Here is a 7,190-nt window from a genome sequence, read left to right as displayed (position 1 = left end):
CCATCTTCGGTTGTACTGGGCATCCTGTGAATGGCAACACTCATTTAGTTCAACACCAGTCAATGAAAAAAATTAAGGAGCAGCATAAAAAATCAACCAAAATGTTACAAAATGATTTAAAAACATAATGCCCAAATCAGGAATGGTCATTGTGAATTGGCTCAGAGAATGTGAACCATATAACCAGCAAAGTGCTATATATAACAGTATAACCGAAGATTATCACAAAATTCATTAACTGTCAACCTCTACCGGCACAGTTGTGCCCATTAAAAATATCATCAAATTTGAGTGTTACATAATATTTCAGCAGCACTACATGAAAGTTGAAAGAATCATGAGCCGAGACCCGAGCAAGTTAGGTGCGAGCTTTAGTGTTGAAGTATCTTTGTGCATAGTACTATGATACATTACACGGAGGTGAAAATTAAATTTAACAAACACGGTGATCACTAAGCTGCCATTGTCAGCAAAGTTAACAATAGCATGCATGGACACCATGCTTAAATGGAAACCTTACTTGATGAGGACCTGAAGTGCTACATTCTTCATGCTATTAAGACATTGGAGGAATTAGGAATATATACTACATTATACACCTGTCAATATCTGTCGGCATATAATTATACCACATCCAACAAAAAGAGCCTGCTATCGAGCAAAAGGAACCGGTAACAAATGATGGAATCGTGCTTGTTTCAGCACTACAGCTGGTATTGTTGGCCCTGAACCAAGTTCATATAAATACCCCTTAGCATAGTTACGATGTATATGTGCGAACACAAATACATATAATTAGGCTACTTCTGGATAATTATTGTTTCTGCAAAGAAATTGAGAAATTGAGATTTGTTTAGAAATCAGAATACGTGCAAACCCCCAGCAGTGAAATAACACAACATACTGAGAAAACCTTAATCATCATTTAAAATGCATGCCAATGAATATCTTATAAAATTTGAGAAATATATGATAGACTTGTAACAATAGTTTATGATGCTCTTTGCCACTGGAAACAACTTAAATTTCTTCAGATTATCTCAAGAGAAAGATAAATTTAAACAAAAAAAAAACATGATTTGCAAGATTAGGGACTATTGGGATTATCTGATATAGCCAATGATAAAAAAAACATTTGGCTTCAGATATTCAGGTGAGCAATTGAAAACAAATACAGACAACTATATTGAGCATGAATGATATAGTCACCATAGGAATGTCCAGTCTTTGTGCCTTAGAGGAGAAACATGAATGCATACATCATTGGACTTCAGATATTTAGTTGAGCAATCAAAAACAAACACGGACAACTTTATTGACCATAAATGGTAGTCAACATAGGAATGTCCAGTCTGGTGCCTTAGGAATTAGAAGAACCTCCTTCGCCTCCACCTGAGACACCTTTGGCACCTGCACGCGCACAAACAACAGAGACATCAAAACCAATCATCCTACACTTCAAGAGCATGCCAAAATTCAGAATCAGCATGCCATGCACGGGCTCGCCAGGAATCCAGTGGACTTAACAAAAGAATGGAAACTGAACCGAGTGTGCGCACGCTTAGATTTATATTGGATTCTAAATTATGTGTCATTTTTCATGTTTGCATTTCAGTGCAACGCTTACAATCAAGATACTTCTACTATTCAGCATGATTTCACATGAATCTTTGTGACAGTTGTGTTTGACTTGTATTGAAACATCCGATGGCTGAAACATTGAGTAAGGAAAGAGTGATGAAAATTCGAAAAGCAGAGACGATTACGCCCCATGGCCAAAAGAATAACAAATTCTTCAAGAAGGTTCAACCAGATCAAAACTGGAATAATCAACAGAGGAATTGAAACTGAAACCAAGGTGCTTATCAACTAAGCAGAACCAAGAATATCTTCCAATCAACAAGATTCAGGAAACTGAGGCAGACATGAGCATTTTAGAGGACCTGAAACAACATGCACTTTACAAGAAAAATTGGACTGGTCTCTCATGTCTAATATTATAGTATAGAACTATAGATTGATTGACGCTCTTGCCTAACATGCTGAATTCTACGCATGAAAAAGCATCACCTGGAGGGTCAATTCTAGACATGAAAATTAACGTAATGGATTGGATTTGGAGGATGATTGACGCTCAGGTCTGGTGTGCATACATGGCTGAATCAAATGTTGGACTTGGCCGGTGTCTACTCGGCTCACGGTGCTTGTTAACAGGGGTCAAGTGGAAGCATACCTCTGGTGTAGACGCCGCGACATTGGAGTGCTCAACGGATGTTTGTGTACCTCCGGCGAACTTGGAGCTTCTTCCTCCTGCGAACATGAGACAGGTGATGCCCCTGACATGGACTTAAATCCGTGCGTGTCCCATGCCTTTCTGTAGTTGCAGTGTCCCGCATTATGTGTCTTGACTGTCGTATCTGAAAGTGATGAGAATTTTGTTTGCAATCAATTAGGTGATGATATGAAGACTTCTGTACCCACTCAACAATTGGAAAAGCAGGCCATGGATCTTCAGAAAGAAGAGCAAAATAAGCTAGTTGAGGACCAGTGTCAGGAAGATGCAGCAGAAACTGCACCGGTTTCAAGATGGTAGCACTGAAGAAATAGAAGAAGAGACCATGGATCCTCATAACGTGTTAACAGGGGTCAAAGCTGTTTGCCCAGGAGCTGCTGAATGGGTTCGCCGGTTGCGTGCTGAAAGACGTGGGCTGAGATGGCTGGCGATTCAGTTCAGCGACATTGGCAGCGCTCTCGTCGAGCTGCTCGGCAAGGACGCCTTCCTCGGTGAGATCGAGGGCAAGGACCGCCGCGCCACCGCCAGCGCCCGCGGCGGACGCGCGCTTTAGGAGAAGGTGGAGGACGAAGGCGGCGCTGGACCCGTGGCCGCCGGCGGCGGCGCCAGTTGGCGCACGGAGAGGCGAGGTCGAGGAGGAGGACGGCTGCGCGGCCTGGCTGGGGCCTCCGAGTGGCGCGCGGAGAGGCGCGACGGGCGCTGCTGGTGGTCGCCCACGACGGCGGATGGCGAGGGGCTGCCGGAGCGGTGCAAGGAGGCGCGAGGCATGGGCACAGGAGCTCGGGCGCGAGCGCGCCTCTCCGCGCCGTCCATCCTCACGGCGAGCGCCCTCCATCCTTCCGCGCGAGGCATGGCGGCCGCTGGCGCACGACGGGTTGGGCGAAGTCGCCGGCGCAGGACAGAATGGATAAGACGAAGGGGAGGAGTGCGGACTGAATTGAAATGACTATAGGGTTTATCTGTAAAAGTGAAACGTTTTTCTAGAGTGCCACTAAAACAGGGACTGCGGGTTGATTTCAAAGAAACAGAGGGGCTTTTTCGCAAAAACGCCGACGACGTACGACCAGAAGCACTCCGTGCTTTATTAGTAGGGAAAGATAAATGGTACTAATGCGTCAGTTTTTCTAAATTATATGTCACTTCTATAATTGATCGAAAATAGATTGAATACAACCAGATACAGAATAAAAGCATCTAACCGATCCTCAAAGAGAACTTCTCTAACGGACACTTAGCCGAAGCCTACAGCCGGACTTGACATATCCGGCCCCTCAAACGTCCGCGGGCATTAACCGGGTACTTCTCAAAAAATGTAATCCATATACTGACACCTCAATTATCATATCTTAAATCCGTACAAACTCATGCAACTACGTCGACGCACATGCATCGTTCAGCTACTCCATCACACTACACTAAACATGGCATCGGACTACCAAAATTTGGCATGTTTGGCTATGGTGGAGTTCATCCACGGCTGCCCTTGTCCTTCCCGTTGCCCTTGCCGTCCTTCTCGCGGAAGTACCGGTCGAGCTGGATATGCTCATTGTCAGAGCTCTCCTCGCCGTTGTTGTCCTCCTTCTCCTCCTTCGATGGCAATCCGGCCATGACACGGACCGCTCGATTTCTGCTCTCGGGCGAGAGCGCGCGTGTTCCTCCGCTGTCGTTTCTTCACAATGTGGGCACGGATGGCTTCCTCGCGGCCGCCCGCGCCGCCGCAACAGCCTCCTCCGCCGTTACCATTTTCGTCGTGATACGGGCCTCGACGGTCCTTATCTTCTCCTTCCCACGGCGGGCCGTCCGTTTTCGGTGGGACTCATACTCTGCCCGACCGGTGATGAGGAAGGACAGGTGTTCTAGCCGGGACCGCGAGGATCTAGCACCAGAGGACCCCAAGCGCCCGTTGAGACGACGTTATGGCGTCGCGTCGGCCGGGCGATGTCCTCCCGGGAGCGGCGGAGTGCAATGCAGACTGTCATTGCCTCCTTCAACCCACACGGGGTGACATCCTAATCGACATATCCAGACTGGCCGGAGTTCGATCCGCTGCCTGCCATGGCGGAGAAGGCTGAAAACCGCCAGAGGTGAGCTTGGGTGGCAGAGGGGAGTGATGGGGAGTGGAGTGAAGTGGCTAGGGTTTGCTCCGGTGAGAAGGTGGGGGCGAATATAAGTGGGGTCGGGTGGGCCAGCTTGGGTCGGGTCCACGTGGCGGGCGGGCCCAGGGCGTCCCCGTATCCGCCCCATATTTGGGATAGATATAGGGGTTGCCGGTCAGCCCGAGCGTTTCAGGCCCGTTTGAGGCGTCCGTTTGTGTCGAAAAAACGTGACCGGTCAGTGACCGGGCAGCTTGCCCGGGTGTATGAGGCGGGTTTGAGAGGTTCGACTGTTGTCTTGGTGAGCTCACGGCAGATGCCATGGGATGGCTAAAGAGAGGAACATGCACGAGGGCACCGGTGGGCTCGAGAGACGAGGTTGGCACGAGCAAGCGAGGAACACGAGACGTACCCAGGTTCGGGGCTCTCCGGAGAGATAGTACCCCTAGTCTTGCCAAGTGTGGTTTATATGAGGTGGATACAAACTTTCTCCTAGAGCTGTTCTGGGGAGGAAGGAAGACCGGCCAGTTCGTGCGCTGCTCCTCTGTGTGTGTGTGCGCGCTAAAGATTGATCGACCGTCCCCTTGCATGGAGGGGCACCGGGGGGGTCTTATAGGCCGCCCTCCGAGGTTACAATGGTAATGCTACATGGGCGCGGGCCCTGGTGTAAGCATCTAGGAGCCTACAGTGGGGGTCGTTGGGTCTACCAGGTCCGCCAGGTGCGAGAGTCACCGGGTCCACCGGGTGAGGGCCGTACCGGGGCCGCCGGGCACGGGTACGACCGGCTGTCGGGTACTATGGCACGCCTTGCCAGGCGTCATGGGATGGTCAGCGCCGCCCGCTACAGGGCCGTGCCTCTAGGACACCGCCGCCCCTGGTGGGGACATGGGAGCGCTGTTGCTGCGCCCGCAGAGGCCGACGTAATGGAGGGGATTCTGTAGCCATACTTGCTTGTCACCGGGTTGACTTCTCATGGACGGCTGGCATACCCTAGTTCACTCATTATTACTCCACGAGTATTCATGTTCCATACAACCATATCTCATTGAAATATATTGCAAACACACCTGCAACAAAATGCGGGGTATCGTCTAGTTTATACAACAACTACAACATATTAACTAGAGAGTTAGTGTTTACTATCATGGACATCATATAGCTTCACATGCCATGTATAATAATAATAATATATTCATGTACTTATTCAAATTTTGTTTGGTGATCCATGTGTAACCAGCCCCTACCCATGAATATTTGGGTTTCTTTTTTATGATGGCATTGAATTTTTGAGTTACTCATGAATTTTACTTATGGATGAAAAATCATACCAATACTCAATCCATGGGAGTTGGTATCCACGAATCCAAACCCATGGGTTAAATTGCCATGAAACGTATTTGAGCCGAGACTAAAATAGACATCTATGGTGGTTTCTCTACCTAATGTGTTTAAAGGTCACAATTTGACGCACCCTTTTTGTGGCGGGCCTTCGACCTGTTTCAGATAGGGCCCTTTCCAGTAGCGTGGCGTATAGGAAAGGTTACCATTTTGTGACATGCCTTTACTTTACTCTGGTTATTTGTGTTTCCTCGATATTATTGGTTGCAGGGTTGCCTTGGTTTGTGTTTCTTGAGATGAATTTTGTGGTCAAAAGATGCTTGTCTCGGATGTAAATTCAAACTTTGGACATCACCTTCTCTCTATTTGATGCCATATCACATGCGTGTTTACATATGCAACATAGAGAACATAACATGAATAGTAAAATTGAAAATAAAAAATTCAATTTTTTATGATTTTTTTGTGGTAAACTTTGACAAATGATCTAAGTGCTTGCAAATTTTCATCATGAGATCACATTCTAGAAGGCGTGAAAAAAAAAATCAATGCTCCAAAAAATGCTATTTCCGAAAGTATTTGGAAATATTTTCAAAATCAAAAAAATTAAAATATTCACATATTAAAAGTAGTTTATTTCAAATGAATAAATGAGAAATCAAAAACAAAAAATAACAATATAAAAGGGGACATAAAAATAAAATAAAAAGGAAAAAGAAAATAGCAGCCCTCACAAACACATGGCTCATATAACAACTAACACACAGAGAGACAAAAACACACAGGCCCATGGCGAAGCATAAAACGGCCCGACAGAAAAGGAAATAAAATTTTTCTTTTTCGCTTGACTCTTCCAAAAAATAAATCTACACCGTGCCATACTACTATACTGTGCAAGACAGCTTGACGGTCTTCTGCAGTAGCAACTGCTATGAGAATGGAAGTACTTCATCCGTTTCAAAATAAATGTCAATTTTATATTAACCTTAGTATAAAATTATATTAAATTTAAGACATTTATTTTAAGACGGAGCGAGTATATGTGAATGCAATTAGGACGACGTGCAGTTCCCATGCGATTTGGACCTCTGCGGGATTGTAGTGGAAGCAAGCAAAAGACGCAGACACAGGACTCAGGCCCTCAGGTGCGACATGAGCAGGGCCGGGCCTATAGTTGTGCAAAACGTGCGGCCCGCACAGGGCCCACGAATTTTGGGGGCCACAATTTTTTTCTATAGGCCTAGTCAAGCCAGCAGGCCGAAAGGCCCGGATACCGATGGCATGAAAGAATACCGATCGTTCTCACGATCTACAGTCGTGAGCGCAGGGCAGAACCCCGATCTACGATACTAACCCTAAGGGCGCAGTAGCCAGATCGCAGCTGCAGGCTAACGACGCAGCACAGGACCGCGGCAAGGCCCGCAACCCTGGGAGGCATGGCAACAACAAGGGCTTGTTTGGTTCCA

The 7,190-nt window shown here is 46.9% G+C and overlaps 1 long non-coding RNA gene across 2 annotated transcripts; it reads right to left on the bottom strand.

The window, feature by feature from the left end:
- Positions 1-2: 2 nt before the first annotated feature.
- LOC119318250 lies at positions 3-3,217 on the bottom strand. 2 transcript variants are annotated; one of them, XR_005154029.1, is made up of 3 exons: positions 2,234-3,217; positions 521-1,410; positions 3-24 (listed from the first exon to the last, which is right to left on the bottom strand). It is a non-coding gene; the product is annotated as an uncharacterized LOC119318250 (long non-coding RNA). The 2 variants fall into 2 exon arrangements; XR_005154030.1 differs by having other exon boundaries at positions 9-823; positions 1,210-1,410.
- Between the last annotated feature and the right edge of the window lie 3,973 nt (positions 3,218-7,190).

Source organism: Triticum dicoccoides, chromosome 6A (assembly GCF_002162155.2).
Source record: "Triticum dicoccoides isolate Atlit2015 ecotype Zavitan chromosome 6A, WEW_v2.0, whole genome shotgun sequence".
NCBI classification, from domain to species: domain Eukaryota; kingdom Viridiplantae; phylum Streptophyta; class Magnoliopsida; order Poales; family Poaceae; genus Triticum; species Triticum dicoccoides.
This window is presented reverse-complemented; position numbering and strand designations above follow the sequence as displayed.